We start from the raw sequence: 18,474 nt of genomic DNA on the forward strand, positions 1-18,474 counted from the left end.
ATCTCATCATTATCCTCACCTGGTTTTTTAAATGGTCTGCTTCTTTGAAAATACATTTTCATTACTTCTCTTCTGAATCATTCACAAGCCTCTCACAAAATTTCAACATCATTCTGGCAATAATAGCTCAGTTCTTTCTAGAAATCAGTTTCATTCTAGTGATTGAGCTGGTACCATTTCAGAAATGCCTCTTTCTCTCTGGACAAGTGCTCTGCCCCCATCATGGAGCTCACATAATTCTGTGTTGAAAAAAAAAAGTGGAAAATGCCCCGTGATTCCTTCAAATCCCATGGCCTTGCGTAATTTGCTAATTTTTTGGGCACAAAATATAAAGAAACAATAAATCTGATTTCTATGCCCTCCCCCCCCCATTGTCACACAAATTAGTTTTCCACTCTGTGCTAGCACTCCAACTTGCATTTTTTCTTTAATCAACTGTCTAAGGATGAAATAAATGTCCTAACCTTTAGAATTATGGGTAATAAAGGTGAACCCCTTAAAACACTTGTCTATAAAGGTTTGAACAAACTCACTGACACATTCTCCTGCCTTAAATTCTCAAGTGGGCATTTAGATAATGCATGGCATAGACATCATTTGACACACTTACTGCTGTTTCTTGAAGGAATTCAAAGTAATAAAAGATATAATCATCACCCTCTTCTGGAGAGCAAATATTACACATAACATTTGTGGCCATATATGCTGTCAGTCTCCTCGTAACACTGGGGACACATCTTGCTTTTATATTGATTTTTTAATGTTGTAGAAACCATACTTATCACAAAAACTTCTAGTTTCACAGTCAACTGTACGAATTGCTGCCAAAGCTCTGCGTCTTTCTAAACAGGTTTGGTATCTGCAAAATAGCATACAGTGGGGACATCACATTCTTTCCCTGTACACTTCAATGCATTCTGTGCTAAAACATGAACGCCAGCAGTGTTTTTTACAGGCATGGTTGTGTTTTGTTGTGGTACACTTGTACAATTATGCTGTGCATGCTTCGATAGTTAGGACATTGTAATAATGTTTGTTGTGTATCAGATAAACATGATTTTTGGTGCCACTCCCCACTCACTGTAAAAATGGACCATTCTCCTCTTTCGTGATAATTTACTTTAGTAGTCAGGCCTAAATGTCGAAAGATCACACCTCAGACCAAAAAATGTTCAGTTTCACTAACCCCAGCTGCTAATGCTTAGCACCCCCCCTCAAATAGTTGGATATCTGTGGGTTATTAATTTGGTAACTGGGCCAGGGTGCAACTGGCAAAACAAAGTAATTACCCTTGTTATTTAAATAAATAACATGTTTCCTCCGTCTCCTCCCACCCATATACTTTTACTGAATATGATAGTCTTTAAGAGCCTAGAAAGCCTTCCATCCTTGTTTCTAATAATAGTCACAACCAGCCTTAGGGTATCAGTACCCACAATCTTTGCATTGCTCTGAAAAAAATTGTTAATGTTATTTAAGAAATCTGCAGCAAAATGATGGAGGTCTATATTAGCTGTTACCACTCAATAAAGAGATGTTGGAGTCATCATGGGCTATGTCTACACTGACGGCGGCACAGTTGCCACCATCAGATCGACTTATCTGGATCGACTAAGCAGTCAGTGAAGACCTGCTCAGTCGATCCAGAAGTTGACTTACTAAAACCACCTCTAGTGGTGTAGTGCTGCGTCAATTGGAATGCGGTTCCCGTCGGCACAGTGCAGTGAAGATGGTGCGCAGAAGAGAAGCACAGAAGTTGACAGGAGTTAAGCAAGTTCTTTGTGTACTTTGCGTAACTCCCATCGACTGCTGCCGAATAGCAGAGGTAAGTGTAGACCAAGCCATGGATAGTTCTCTAAAAATATTTGCCCACTTTGCAGCAGCAGTCAAAAAAACTAACAGAATGTTAGGAACCCTTAGGAAAGGGATAGATAATAAAAGAAAATATAATGCCACTGTGACACGTTGTACCCTATGTATACCCTTATGGTGTGATGTATGTATCATTCATGTTCACCTTAGAGTGCAATTGTGTATTGTCCAATGAAACATATGTTATGTAAGGTGTTTTTGGAAAACTCATGACATATTAAATATTATTTTTATGCTAGTATATTTCCCGTAAAGCCATATGTATGGATAAGGAACTCTGTCATGTAATATTCCCAAATGTGTGTCTCACATGGCTAGAATAGATCCAGGCAATCACAAAGCTGAGTGAGAGTGCACACCTGGCAGAGACATGCAAACAGGAACAATGGACTGGCCTGAGCACCTGAGAAGGCAATGCTCATTTGGCTCAAGTGGAGGAAATCATCTCCATTGCCGGACAGGGCCAATCACCTGATCCCACAGGGTCTTGAGGAAACTTGTTAAAGGCAGAGGCATCTTCGTCTCAGGAGTTCTTCCTTGGAATCCATCTGCAATGCAACATCAAGGACACTGACAGACCGCCCACAGGAGGGATGCCTGGCTGCAGGAGTCATCTCAGCCAGCCTGCGGGGTAAGCTAACATCAAAGACTGGAAAGCTACTAAAGTGTTGAGTTTAGTTTAGGATACAAGTTATTTTTTAGTTAATTGTGATCGTATCCTTGATTCATATTAATCTGATTTATAATCACTTAAAATCTTACTGTAGTCACTAAACTTATTTGTTTGTTTTATCTAAAACAGTGCATGTGGACTGAGTTCATGTAGAGACTTCACATAGAGTGACAGAGCTAGTGCATATCAATTTATTCAATAGACTGACGGGCAAATGTAATGAGCTTGCAGGGTGCAGCGAACAGCACTGAATCCTATAAAATGGCAGTTCCCAGGGTTGCATCTGGGACTGGGGGTGATTACTGGGGGTCAATCCCATGAATGGCTGGCCAGAAGTGCTTCTTCACTAGGTCAGGGATTGATTACTCGCAGAGGCTGGGCATGGGCTGACCCAGGAGTGGGGGGGGGGTGGGTCCACACAGCAAATCAGAGTAAGTTGGGGCCTAGGAGGGAAGGATCAGGGTGACACAGCTACAGACCAGTCCAGATTGCAGGGGGGGGGAATGTAAAAGTCATTATATAAAGCCATAGTATGCCCACATTTTGAATACTGCATGCATTTCTGGTTGCCCCATCTCAAAAAAAGACAGGTCACTGGGCTAAATGGACCATTGATCTAAACCAGTATGGCCATTCTTATGTTCTTATACAGCATTTAAGTCTTCCTAAAGTATTCTCTAAGAAAAGAGAGTGTGGTTTAACCCTGGAGCATCCAATCATAGCTGTAAAAAATCTTTGGCTCCTACTGGCGTTTCCTGAAGTTCTGGATTATGCAGATTTATTTATTTTTCTTGGATGGGGAAATTTGTGAGCATACCCTTCTCCATGTGCTTTTTACCTTTCTTAAAAGTATTTTTGCTTTTTTATGTTTCTTTGCTAATCTCTCCTGAAATATTTTAGAGACATTGTCCACCTTTTTTTCCTACCCTGTTACCCGGGGTTCTGCCAACCCAAAGCTCTTGGTAACTTTACTCTGTGCGAGTTGGTGTCACGAAATAAATCAAATGGAGACACGGCTGTCCAGCTGATAGATGGACTGGTAGACACAGTATAACACAAGAGTGCTCTCTTGTATACTATACTTTACTTAGTCTAAAGAAGTTACACATATGTGCAACAGGTCAGCAAAAGATCCCCAACTCTCAATAATTACTGAAATTTTGGGTGGCTTTTGAGAGGTAGAGCAACAGCTTTCCAATTTGTCAGTCTTACAGTTGCCGTTGGGGGGAGTCTCAAAATCTGTGTCCAAGAAGAGATCACAAAGAGTCCAAACCTCTCCCCCCCTTTTATCCTTGTTAGTAGACAATAACTTGTCAAGAGAAAAAACTTCTTGGGCAAGCAGTTTCAAAAGCTAATGAAGAGGTTGCCTCAGAGCACTAATTAACTATATGTGTTCCTGCAGAATCTGCAAGTCTTGGGGCCCTGACAAACATCTCCTAGAGGGCATGCATAGATAAGCTTCTTGCTTTTCTACTAAAAGACAGATCCCAGCATGCCCACCAGAGATTTCATGGGGCGGTTAGGGGCAGAGTCAGATAAGGTTGAGAAAAAGGCTCCCTTTCCCTCCTGTTTTAGTCATGCAAAGGCTGCATAGGCCTGAAGAAAGGCCTATCCATTTGGGCTGCTGTTAACAACAAGTATGATATCAATGTTACACTATCAAGTGGTCTCTGGCCCTTTTACTGGTCTAACAAAATCTCCCTGTACAACTCCACCCCTACTACATTTTCAGGATTCATGTCTAGTAAATGCTGCTCTTTCCCATGCACAACTTTTCCCAACCTTACAAACAATTCCTGACTCCTTGTTACCTTTTGTTTTAAGGCATCCCTCTTATTCAGTGAATTTAGTTTTTAAACACTTCAAAAATTAGCTTCTTAATCTTTTCCTCTATTGAATATCTAAGCACTACAGATGCTCTGACCATCTGTTAACAACCATAAACAGGAGATCTTTGCTCACTTGCTACAGTACCCTGGCCTCCTTTTGTAACTGCTGAGGAGTTAGAAACATTTAACCCTCTAGATATTGTCAATTGAACTGTGAATCTGAGTTCCTGAGGTTTATGTGTGAGGAATTCTCCAGAAGTACTGGGATGTTCAAAATCAGTATTATTAACTCCACTTAAGAGCAGTCTATACTTATCCGCCACCTAGCTACCCCCAGAAACCATTGCTGGTTCTGAGTGATTTTCTGTGACTCTTGAATTTCTTAAAACTGGGATTATCTTTGCCTTTTTTTTTATAGAGTGCTCCTGTGAGCTTTCTTCTTATTGTTGCTGTAGTATAGCTAGATGAGCTAAATAATATTCATCAGCTGTTTTAGCAAAAAATTATATCAGTTTAAACAAAATCCTAGTGCTAGTGTTTCTTTACTATGTAAACCCAAGCAGAGTTGTAAAAACTAACACATGATCTTCTCTTTTAGTGTAAAATAATTATCTTTTTAAAAACTTGCCATAATTATTTCAAATTAATTTTGAGAGAGACAAAACCCAACTGTGAGGGAGGTGGGTGGGCAGGGGCTTCTACCCACACTAACTTATTCCTCATCTCTATATAAAATAGCTCCCTAATTACACAACCTGGTTCTTCAAGTAAAAGACAGTAAAGCTTTATATTAAGCAAAACTTTATATTTTAACATATAATACTAGAATATCATTAATTAATAATGGCAACAATTTTTAATGCACTTTCATTTATTTAAATTAAAAACAAACATTACAATACAGTTATTTCAGAAATTAATCAGCATTGGGCTTTATCAGGAACAGTGTATTGTTTTGAATTTGAATGTTGGCTTGCCCAAATCCTAATTAAAAAAGAGAAAAAACAAAACTTTATGATATAGTTCTTTCAGAATTGCAATATTAATCATGTTAGTACACACTGTTTTGTGAGATTCTCAGGAATAATTTGACCAAAACATAGATCTATTCGCATTGAAAAGAGGAAAAAAAAACCTTTACAATATCATTTCAGAGATGCCATATTAGTAAGAACTATAACACATACCAGCTTGTGGATTAACAGGAATAACGAAAATGTCTTGAGTTTGACTTCTCTGTTGGCCTAAATTAAAAGGAAAAACCTTTATCAACAACTATTTCAAAGATAAAATATAATTCTGTAAAATATTAAATAACTTATCAAAATTTGTCACAGCTCCTAGCAGATTTTTGTGAAAATTAAAGGATGATCTCATTATACTATTTAACATAAAATGCAAATGAGTGTGGGATGGTAATGGAAGTGAGTGGAGCTGCGAGCAACTGGAATTAGAGGAGACATCTTAGCCCAGGATGGAAGTATCACGCTGAGCCAAGAGGTACTGGTTAGTGGCTAGGAAAGTCCCTGGGTGAAGAACTTGGGGGGGGCAATTTGTTGATGGGCTGTGGGATAAGTGGGGAGTGTTGGGGAGCTGCAGAGTGGGACTAAGGGATGTTGGGGGGAGTGAGATAGAATGGGGGCATGCAAAATTTTAGATTTTGGAACTTGGAAAGTTGCGCTAAACCTAGTTTTGCAGTAGGGCAGGAATATGTGATGCAATTTAATATTCTGTGATGTGTGATTCCACAACAGGTCCCATGGTTAAAAAGGTTAAAAAGGCCTTTCTGATTGGTTTGACCAGTGAGATATGCAAATTCCTAGGACAGGGGTTTCTGCCATTTGGCTGGTGACAGTCTCTGGGGTGAGATACTTTTTCTCTTATCTGTCTTTTTTTTCTTTCTTGCTTTTAAAAAAAGAATTTCTTGCTGTTCTCTGAAAGGTGGTTGTAGAACATCTATATTCTGCACAATGTCACTAATACTATGGTTATATTTTCTCCCTCTATCACTTATACTTTGTGGCCTTTGTGCAATTGTTTAATCAACTTCAATTAAAATTGTATTAACTGCAGGGTTTTTTTTAAATGCATTGTTTATTTATATATATATAGATATGTCTTTTTTATTCCTGTCATTAATACTACGCACAGTTATTTATAATTCTACTAACTACATATTTAGAATTGTACTAACTGCATTAAAAATATTTTCCTCTTAAAATGAGAAAAATGCATATTGATATATATGTTACACTTCTTTATTCTGCTGTTACTAAGATTTTGTAAATTATTCAATGACTTCATTTTAAAAATGTACTGGCTGCATAACATTATCTAAAAATTCTTTATCTGTATATAAACACTTTTCCTTTATTCCTCTGCTATTAAGTCTTTGAATAGCTGTTTATTAAACTTTATTTAGAATTGCATTAACTGCATAACATTTTTTGTCTCAAATCAAAGAGCCATACAGTCTCTATTTACTTATTTATTTTAAATATCCCTCCTCCCCCATTAGGATAAAATAAGTTACAAACAAACAAAACAACTTTTTTTTTTCACAAAATGGCTAATGGTACCAAAAATGTATGTGTTCAAAAATGAGACCTAGTAGATCATAAAGCAAAAAGAGGCTGTGGATACCTGTCACAAATTATATGATGAGTGAAGGTATAGCTTTTAAATTTTTGTTTACTATATTGACTTCATGAAAGAGTAGTAGATCTGTTCAATAAATCTGTTTGCTTTGTTTCAATTAGACATCAAAAAAACAATATTTTTTACAATAAATCATGGAACAAACATTAAAAATATTATAATGGGATAAATCAACTGGGTGCTACTGTACTAGATAAAACCCTCGGATACTGGAGATATAACAACCCACTTGCACATAATAGATATAATAGATTTATTTCTTATACATGCTTATGGGCTACAGTTTTGTTTCTATAATGTATACTTTCATGGAAGCATTGCTTCCAGTTCCGTAATTTAATTTGAATTGAGTTTTGCCCCTAAGTCAAGGATTCAAACTCTTTTCAACATAAGAAAGCAGCAAGGAATAGCAAAATTTAAATGACTTACTCTTTCAGCAGAGACTTCATTTTCTCAGAATTTACGGGTAAATCATTTAATTAATTTTAAAATGGAAATTAAGAAAAAAGTACCACCCAGTGTCAGTCTTTATTTTTACTTCCAAATATCTTTAAAATTGAATAACAGACTCTTCCAATTTACCATAGGGCTAAAAGTCATTGAAGTCTCATGCACTGGCTACATATAATTTTAGAATTTAGTTTATTAAAAGCTTGATTCTGTTACCCCCTCTTAAAACTGAGTAGAACCTTACTTTATGAATAGTGCTGTTGAACACAATATGACTAACTGCAGCATAAGATTCTGCTTAAGATGAACAAGGCAGGTGAAATCTGACCCTATGAGATTAGAGGATATAGATAACTACATTTTAAGTTTATTTCTCTGACACTACTTCTGTTTTCCCTAAAGGGTTCTGGATCCTGCATTACTTACAAAAGGGGAAACGTTAATTAAATTCAGTATGAGTTTGATCTGCCTTGGCCTGTAGGATTGGGCTTTAAATCAGTAAAGAATGGTTTAAAAGAAAGTAGTATTAAAAGATGTGTACTAAATCTTATTGCCACTTAGCTATCACAGAGTGAGAACATCATCTTTATCTGAATTTGAAAAAAACTATCTTCACACGATCTTTAAACTATTGCCGTTAGAATAATGTGCTCTGCAGAATATTACCTAACTATAGCATCTGTCCTGTTTTCCCCTCCAATAATTATATGGGTTATATTACTTGCTAAATTATTTTTGAAGTAAATTACAGAGGTCTCCCTCATGATCACAGCCTCATTGCATTGGTTATAATCAAAGCAGAATAAAATTATTGCCCCCAAAATTTTATAATTTAGGTAAAAGAAGATGCAACAAACAGATGTTGAAAACACTTTAAAAGAATAAGCGAGGAAAAATAAGGGAAATATTAGTGAAATCATGCACACCTCTATGTTTTCAAACTGTTTACATTTTTAATATAAATTGTAAGATAATATTAAACAAAGATGAACATCAGAAGTCCCTGCTGTCCTACCTATAATCTTCAATTGATTGTTTCCTATAAGCATCATGGTAGAAGTGAGTCTTGAGGAAGGATTTGAAGTACAGGGTATGTGGCCTTAGGACTCACTTGGGGAAAGTGTTCCCTAGTTAATGCATAGCAAGGAAGAAAACATAAAGGTGATGTTGAAGGAGCTGACAACAGAGGCTGTTATCATTGAGGTTGTGAGGGATGCATTAAGGAAAAATAGCAAATTTGTAAGGAGAAAATAATTTGTGAAAGATATTAAAGTTAAGGATCAGAAGCCTGTACCTGATGTGATAAAGAGGGATGCTGTGACGGAATCCAAGAGTGAGAGAGACATGGTCTGGAAGATGAAAAAGAGTGGAGTGAGGTAGATACCAGGAAGGCCAGAAAGGAGGCAGTCACAGTGATTAACTTGGCTTATTAAATACAAGGACAAGAATTTTAGTGATGTGGACAGAGAAAAAAGACTGTATCTTAGAGATGCTATAGAAGAAAAAATGGCAAGATTTGGATACAGCCTGGACAGAGAAGAGGAGAAGAAGCTAGAAAAGCTGGAGAAGAAGAGAGACAAAGATGGCACCGAGATTATAAACATAGATAACAGAGGATATTGGGGATATCAAGAGTGATGGAGCAAGAGGGGAATGGGGTGAGTTTGGTAAGCAAGACAAGGTGTTCAGTTTGGGCTATGTTAAGTTCAAGATGACTGTGAGATATCCAGGAAGAGATAAGAGATTCAAGCTGAAGTGCAGGATTGGATGGAAGGAGACAAGTCAAGAATATAGAGATAGATATTTGAGTCATCAATAGAGATTTATGCTTAATCTTACTTTGTTTTAACAGTAGCATCTATTTAAATTACTATCACCATAGTATCTGGACACTCATCCTAATGCCTTAAATTGTAGATTAATTTGATCATATTTCTATCAGTTCTTCAAAAAATGGGCTTTCCAGGGGATACGAGTCTGTGGTGAATGACTGCCACACAGTAATGAGAGAGTAGGATATCTTTAATGTTGAAGGAGAATTGCCTCAAGAATTGTCCCAGGATGATGAGAGACTCAAGCACAGTTATGGAAATGGAAAAAAGAGGTGCAGATTAATATAGAACTCAATTAAGATAGATAGGAGTGACAAAATAATAAGAAAAAGAAAGGAAAAGTCTAAACAAGACAAGGAATAGACAGAGAAAGATCCATTGTAGGGTATACAAAGATCAAAAACTAAAGCACAGAAGTCTTGAACAAGAAATCAAAACTTATGTAAGTAAATAAAGATGGGACATGTATAAGCAAGGAAAGAGTATATCCAGTAAATATCTCAAACTGAGGTTAAAGAGAGTGAAATATTTATTTGGTAACTGTGTATAATGTCAGTAATGGAGATACCTCACAGGGTTGAGGGGTTCAGTTTAATTCTGATAATCACCCAACTGTCAAGTTTCTTGACTAAACATTTTCCCCAAGCATCCAAGTCCAGAAACCTTTGATGAAAAACTCATAAATACAGGGTCTCATGAATTTGCTGCTACTCCTTTGTTTGGCACAGAATGAAAGCACTACAAGAAAGGCCTTTCTTGTGATATTTTGGTCTTGGCTGAAATGGAGGAAGTGGATCTGTAAACAAAAATGAATTATGAAGAGAAAAGAATTTCTGTCTACTTCAAAACCTTTACAAAATGGTGGTGATGATAATGGTTTGGGGTAAGCTTGTGTGGGTAAGCAAAGCTGAGTATGATGGTCTGCCCTAATGTAAGGGCAGCTCTGTTTCAAAGAGGTTTGAAGTTGGGGGTAATTTTGGATGCCTGATTTCTCGTGGAATCACAGGTGACATAAATATTCTTTAAAAGCCTGTTTTTTGTTCTCCAGGGTCATCTATAGATAAATAATTCACTGAGAATTTACCTCAATTAGAATTAAGCCATTAAAAACAATATTAGTTCTACCATGGTCTGAATTTAGTGGTAGGTATGGAAACAGCTTTTAGAACTGCTAGATGCTGAATTGCTGAGAAACAATCAAATATTAATAAGAAATCCTGCTGAGCCTAACAGAAATAACACACTAAAAATGTGTTTGTAATGATAGTATTAGGTAAGTAGACCGCATAGAAAGTACAATAGTTCCGTTCAAATTCCCCACAGCATCAGACAGGGAGAGGAACAATATACATCTAAGCACTTAAAATGAAAACAGGGACAAAAGATTAGCATTTTTTTTAAAAAAATGTTCAGCAAAGCTACCAGAGTTGTTCTCTTCAGGCACCTACAGTAACAAATAGGTAGCCTGTTAAATAACCAGAAAACCTCATCTATTACATTGGATGTCTTTGGATGAGGGTTTGGAATTCTTTGTATTTAGGTTGGCCCCCTACATGCTTCATTCAGAACATGCTTATCCTGCTGTGTAAGATTATGAAACTTGTCTGGTGAAAGCGACAAAGGAAAGATGATCAGAAATGGTCTGATGGTGTAAAGGTCAGCAATGGATAGCAAAAACTAACATGACCAAAATATCCCATGCTACTGTATTATATACCTTTCATCTTGTCTCACTGAGGAAGAGTCTCTGCCCTTAGAACTGCACTGCCTCTCTAAATCTGTGGAAGGATCTCTAAGTGAATTTCTTACTCAGATATTACAATTGAGGTAGGGGTTCTTACTCATTATTTATAAAAGGCAGAAATCCAAACTCTGTAGAGGAACCTGTATTTCTTCACTTTTTTTTTAAATCTTTCCCATATTTATTTCATTGTCTGTGCACACGAGTGTGTGCCACTGGGTACATTTTATAAATGAACCACCCTATTTAAATAAAGGTGACACAAAACCCTCACAAATTAACACCAAGTCAACTATTTCCCTTCTGCCAGACAACAAAAGAGATGAGGCCTTGAGTATTATAAAAGACCAACAAACTAGGCTCTTGGCTAAGAATGTTCTATCCTGTTTTTCAGTGCCTTTAATGTGTTTATCCCCACAACACCCATGATAACGTACTATCATCCCCATTTTACAGATAGGGCACTAAGATACAGATACATTAGGAACTTTGCCCATGGTCACTCAGGAAATTTGTGGCACTGTGTGTATGTATTGTTCAAAAGAGCAATTAGGCACAGGTCCACAAAGGGACTTGGGCAATGTGATACTCAGTAATCCAATGTCTAACTTTTAGGCTCCTAGGAAATCACAGGAACAACATTGCAATCCACTCTGAGACAGGTTCCTGTACAAAGAACAGGGAGAGAGGTGCCTTAGATTGCGATACAGAAAGCCAGCAGGCTAGAGGAAACACTGCCTAAGCTAGTCAATGGCAGATGCTGGAAAGAGGGGTGTGTGCTAAGCCCCTGCCCTCACAGAGACAGGCACCTAAATCCAGGCTTCAGGGAAGTGCCTAGTTCTGGTAAGAATCCATCAACCAGGGGAAGATAAGCATTTGGCCACCCACGTCAAGTGTGCAGCCTGAAAAAAATGGGGGCTCACTTCCCTTATAACCTTTCACCTAGTGGATAGGCTCTCACCCAGAATGTGGGAAACCCCTGCTTCAACTCTCCTTTCCTCCCTGCCATGGAAAGAAGGTGACTGCCCTAATCACTAGGCTATGGAATATTCTGATTTTTGCTCTCCATTGAAGTTCTTCCATTTTAATTGAATAATTTAGTAGTATGTTGGCCAGAGAAAGAGGTAGAGACACTGTGACGTTGGCTGGATTAGGGGGGTCCTTGAGGTGTATTCAGGAGCTCTGATTACTCCCTTCTACACCAATCTCGTGTTGGGGGGTGTCACACTGGCTGGATTGGGGGGGCATTTATTATATTATTTTACATCAATATGTCAAAATCATAATAATTCATATGAGATATGCCATGTCAGGTACTGTTAGAAAGGCTATAATGTGCTAAGTAAGATGATGATGTTTATGTTCATGTGTTATATGTGTAATGGAAGTTATGGATATGGTTGATATATCTGTATTTCAAATTGTGCTGAGTCTGGGCGACACCCCAGACAGGATGGCTGCAGCACTAGCCTGCTTAATGGCCCATTAAGGAAACTCACAGGTACAATGGCCCAGGGGGAGAAGCCAGGGATATACCTGATGAGTCACCAGGATTTACTCATGTGACTCTGGACTTCAGTTTATTCCTGTAAATTTCCACAAGCAGCATGGCAAAGGCCAAAGGACATAAAAGGCAGCTGCACCACATCCATTTTGTCTCTTGTCTGTCTTTGTCTTCAGTCTTCACCTATCTCTGGATCAACTCATCTACAACTGAACTGAAGCTGTGAAACAAAGGACTTAGACCCATCCAGGTACTGGATGTACACCAGAGGAACCATACAAGCCTTCAAAGTGCACAATTCTAGAAACCTGATATATACAAATGATTTGAAAGTCCATATATATCTGATTGCTTTAATCCTTTAACATTTCTCTTATAGTTTGTTTCTTTCCTTTTATAATAAACCTTTAGTTTTATTTACTAAAGGATGGGCTGGCAGCGTGGTATTTTGGGTAAGATCTAAACTTATATTGATCTGGTACTGTGGCTGACCATTTGGGGTCAGGAAAAACCTTTTGGGTAAAGAGCACAGAGTTTTAAATAACTGGTCTCTTTACTGGACCTACTGGCCGATTGGGAGCCAGAGACTGAAATGCAGTAGAGGGGGCTGTGTATATTTTTATTTTGGCTTCTTGATAACCAGTGTGGGGAATCAAAAGTGCTGGTTGGGAAATCTGACTTCAGTGTCACCCACCAGTGTTGTGAGAATCTGCTCTCCTTTTACAGCCTGCCCTAACCTGGGCATTTTCAGGTGGCTATCCTAGGCACGGACGGGTCACAGACACTATATCCTAGTAGTTAGGGTACTAAGAGAGATGGCTGATCCCTATTCAAATCCCATACGTCCCCCTCCCAGCATATAGGGGCATTTAAAGTTGGGGTCTGTTTGTTAAACTGGAAATCTCTTATATGATTTAGTTCAAATGTGGTAAAAATATTCTATTGCACCCGCAAGCCTCACCTGCCAATTTTTGAGGCTGATATCCCATATGAAATGGAAGTGAAATATTTCACAATTAAAATGGAACACTCTTCCTCCTTGTCTAAACTAAAGACTTATACCTGGAAATTTTAAAATGTCTCCCACCCGCCTCAATGGGTGGGACATTTTATTAGACCAATGATCATTGGCTCAGCTCCTGCAGAAAGCAGGAGAGGAGCATTTGTTAGCGGGGGATGGGGTGATGTAGGAGTGCTCTCTCCCCCCCCAGAGTCTCTAGCCTCTCACTGGCCAGCCCTGGGAAGAAGGGAGCTGAATGGGTCCTCACCCTCCTCTTTCATTAATTTAAACCCTAGCCTTGGACTAAAACTGAAGTCTTTTTCGCTCCATTGCAGAAGGCCTTCCCTCCCCCTCCCTGGGCTGCTAGCTTTGAAGCTTTGTTTTGTGAATTCTGAGTGTCTGAGGGATTGATTATTTTGGAGTCAGGAAGGATTTTTTTTTAATTCCTGTGGGATCCAAATTGGTATAGGCCCGAGGAGTTTATTCACATTCCTTGCAGCACCAGGGAGGCACAGTTAAAATTGAATAGGAATAGGATCTAGTAATAATAATCTAGTAGTACTCGATGTCAGTGTGTCGCAACTTGAGGCTGCTTTCCAGTGCTGTTAAAAGGAATGGGTCCCAGAAGTACAAGACCTGGGATCTTTTTGATAGGGCTTCTGCTCATGGGTTAGAGGAAGATGTTGTGGCCTTCACAGGTTGACATTCCCCCCTTGAGTACTCTCTGTCTCCTTCACAGGGAAGTGTGTATGTGTGTGTGATAGCTTGCTCATCTGAGTCCCAGGGGTAGGCAGAGCAAAGTCTACCCTGAGTTATGGCTTATGTGGTAGGAACTCTGTAATCTCTGCAGTGGAACCTGTTAAAATGCCTGGTATGTGAGACTATGGGTGACAGAATAGGTAGCACGGTCCCACTGTCCCATCATGGTCAGAAAGGGCCACCGGAATCATCTAGTCTGACCTCCTGCACATTGCAGGCCACAGAACCTCACCCACTCACTCCTGTAATAGATGCCAACCTCTGACTGAGCTACTGCAGTCCTCAAACCATGGTTTAAAGACTTCAAGTTATAGAGAATTCACCATTTAGAGTAGTTTAAACCTGCAAGTGACCCATGCCCCATGTTGTAGCAGAAGGCAAAAAAACCGCCATGGTCTCTGCCAATCTGACCCAGGGGACGATTCCTTCCTGATCCCAAACATGGCAATCAGTTAGACTCTGAGCATGTGGGCAAGACCCACCAGGTAGATACCTGGAAAAGAATTCTCTATTGTAACTCAGAGCCTTTCCCATCTAGTGTCCTGTCTACAGCCATTGGGGAGTTTTGCTACTGGCAGTCACCAATGGGCCAAATGCCATTGTAGACATTCCCATCATACCATCCCCTCCATAACTAATCAAGCTCAGTCTTGAAGCCAGTTAGGTTTTTTTGCCCCCACTGCTTCCCTTGGAAGGCTGCTCCAGAACTTCACTCCTCTAATAGTTAAAAACCTTTCCCTAATTTTGAGCCTAAACTTATTTACTTGTTTAATAACATTGCAGCCTGCCCCTGAAAACCCACTCCTGTATCTGTCCTCATTTGCCACCATACCCACATCAATATCCTCAGACTGGATTTAATCTTGCAGTCCAGGACAAAGGCTCAGAATGTGATGAGACTACATAAAATTGTACAATTCCCACTTATTGAAGAATGGGGTTTTTATTCCTTCCCTAAGATTAATAGAATTCTGATATGAGTTATGCCATTTTGATTCTAGGATTTATAATTAAGGAAAAACAGCTGTTTCAGTTTTTTCTGAACCTAGGAAATACAACTAACATAATCCAAAATCCCTGAACCAAAATTACCCCCACTTCTTGGAGAATTTGAAAACCCTATTCTACCCAATGCCAAATGGACAGGACATTCACATCTCTCCATTCCAAATTTTAGCATCTTATGAGATCAGTTGGACAAAAATGGCAACCATTCATTGGCTCCCTGCCCCCATGCATACTCATTCTTCCATCTGTTCCACACAATGTAGGGAAAAATACAGTCTTTAGATACTAGGGCCTTGTCTACATTGGCAATTTGCCACACTTAAAGCTCTCATTAGCCAGCCACTGGTGCACTCATGAATTTTACACTGCTTTCAAGCTGTGGTTACCTACATTAATGCAAATGCTGGCTGTTTACAGTCTGTAGGGGATTGCACCGATGCAGCTACAACGGTGGCTAGTTCTTGATGGCTGAAGTTGGGGCAACACCTCAGTGTTGTGGAGTGGGCATACAGCTACTAGGCCAGATACTCACCCAGCATAAATTGGAATAACTTAATTGAAATGAATGCAGTAGCCTTGATTTACCCCAGTTGAGAATTTGGCCTGGTACAAAGAGTTGAAGACTGAGTGCAATTTAAGCGTGGCTGGCTATCCCAGATGTTACACTCTCAAATACCATCAGTATCAATGCATTTATGATCATATTATAGTCTATCCTGTACATTCTATTCCCATACACAATTCCTTTTATGGAACTTATTTTCTCACTATATCTTGTGCAACCTGCCCGTACATATCTAATAGAATTTCTCTCGTATTCCAGCTTTGCCTCTATTTAAAAGATAACATTTTACCCTGTTCACTTTTAATATATACTACATCTAGTCATTAATCCTGATGTAAATGCTGAGAAATTACTGTCAAAACAATATTTAAATAAGTTGTATGCATTAACATTCTTCACAAGTTTTATAAGTGTCAGGATATAATTAGAATGTGATTTATGTTTGTTACTGAAAAATACAAATATTTACTCTTAGTATGTCTGACTTCACTATTCATTTATAATGATTATGTGTTGATATCAAAGGCAAACTTGACAATGGCATACAATATGATGAGAGGGAGAGAGAGAAGAAAAATGTTTGTATAAAGGAATCCAGCCTCCAATAAATAAACATATCTTCTTGTGATATGTCCCAGACAAATGCAAAAATGACAGCTTCTTTATCACTATGGAAAGGACTCAACATTTTGATTGCAAGGGGAAATATTAGTATGCAGGAAAAGATTGATTAAAAACTCAGTATAGAGGGATTTAAGCTTGTGTAAGATGCCAATATTGATCTCACAAATGCAATTCAGCTGGTCAGATAGGAAATCAGCTGTTTTCTGTGCAAAGCACAACATTTAATTTTTTCATGTTAACATTGTACTGTATATCTGGGCTCTCTGGACTTGATTTCTGTTTTACATAATAATTGGAAGGTAAACACTTTGCATAAATTGTTAAAAGGCCTTTAAAAAAATACAGCCATACATATGGTGGAAAAGCACTTTGGATCAGATTCTGATTTCATTTGCAGTGGTGTCAATCCAGAATAAACCTACTAGAGCCAGTGGAGTTCACCCTTGTAACCAATACACAAATCTGTGTAACTGTGCAGTGTGGCATGGAATATTGTATGTCATTTTGTACTAAATAAATTATTTTAAAGTAGCTGTGGCCATAGGAATAAATGACTTGTGGGAAAAAAAACCCCCAAAAACAGCATTGCAGAAGTTAACATAAAGTTTACATAACATATAAATCTGTATACAACGTAACACATCACAGGGCAGGCCAGGGAACTGCTATTTTTTTCCTAAACTTTCTAAAGGTTGTTAAACATTCTAGATGTGTTGTACTAAAAATTCATTGGTTTTGCAAAAAAGCATTATAGATGAGTACGTATAGCTAACGCAGTGCAAGATTAGCATGTAACCACCCGAAGCTATCATTTAAAAAATAATTGTGATTTTTTTATAGTTACTTGTTGCAGAGGATTTTTTACATTAACGTACTGGAGTTTTTTGCTCCCCTGTAAAGACCATACAAAAATGCTATTTTTCTTTATTCATTTTGGATTATTTAAGATAAGCCACTTGTCAATGAAAATTTTAATTTTGTTTTTTATTTGACAAATGACCATACTGTTTTTGATTCTTAATGCCTCCATGTGCAGGCTAAGGGCAAAACATAAACTAAATAGCATGCCTCTATCCTGCAGGAGATGATCATCATCAGTTTCTCCTCATTACTTCAAGATATGGGTCATTTACAAAACAAAACTGGAAAAATTCTTAGGAGGCTTTGTTAAAATCCACTAAAGGGGATTGTTTTTTTCTGGAGAAAGTAGACAAAAATATTCTCTTTTATGGAATTGTATAAATATAATGATAATACAACATGTCTTGTAGCTGGTGAAAATAGTGCTTAAGACATGCAAAATTAGACTGGATAAATCAGCAGGAAATGTATGATACAAAACAATTGTCCATTGCGTGGGAGATGGATAACCCAAGAATAGAGATACCTGAAAAACTTCCCCATGAACTTGGCCCCACTTCATGTTAGTGGGGTCTGCATTCTCCTCCTACCAGTGAAAAACTAATGCATGGCCACAAATGTTATGTTTTCAAAGCACAAAGAGCAAAACATGTACTTAAAGTTAGGGGAATTTTTTTTTTTGGTTTAAAGAAAAGAACAATACGAAATTTCTGTCTTAATCTGTAAAACCCTCTTTTTCTTGAGTCCTCTTACAGCCCTGTCCCCAAGCAGAGAAGCAGGCAGATTTCTTGTATTTAGAGGTGCAGTGCAAAAAGTTATAGCTATATGTACCCCCACACCAATCAATCAGTCCTAAGAAGGTTCTGTAGAGGCAGAGCTGCTAATTCAGTGATTTTCAACTTTTACCATTCCAAGATCCTCTTTTCCATATCCCATTATTTCATTTAATCATTTTGTTGTGATTGTGGGGGCCTCAGGTTATGCTGCACTTCAGTCCCTGCTATTCCCTGCCTGTGGCACATAATAATCTACTTTCCTGTGGATATAACACTTTGGTTTCATTTTGATTGTTGGGTTTAGTGTGGGGTTGTAAGAGTG

General features: G+C 38.2%; 1 long non-coding RNA gene across 2 annotated transcripts in view; it reads right to left on the reverse strand.

Moving 5' to 3' along the window:
• Positions 1 to 5,235: 5,235 nt before the first annotated feature.
• Positions 5,236 to 18,474, reverse strand: part of LOC137167196 (uncharacterized) — a 110,800-nt gene continuing 97,561 nt past the window's right edge. For both annotated transcript variants that reach the window (XR_010924049.1, XR_010924050.1), the window contains exons 2-3: positions 5,562 to 5,618; positions 5,236 to 5,358 (exon numbers count right to left, since the gene is read on the reverse strand). This is a non-coding gene — a long non-coding RNA (uncharacterized lncRNA). The remainder of the gene's footprint in view (positions 5,359 to 5,561; positions 5,619 to 18,474) is intronic.

Source organism: Emydura macquarii, unplaced genomic scaffold (genome assembly GCF_026122565.2).
Source record: "Emydura macquarii macquarii isolate MOO-44397 ecotype Brisbane River unplaced genomic scaffold, CSIRO-AGI_Emac_v2 contig_320, whole genome shotgun sequence".
Lineage (NCBI taxonomy): Eukaryota > Metazoa > Chordata > Testudines > Chelidae > Emydura > Emydura macquarii.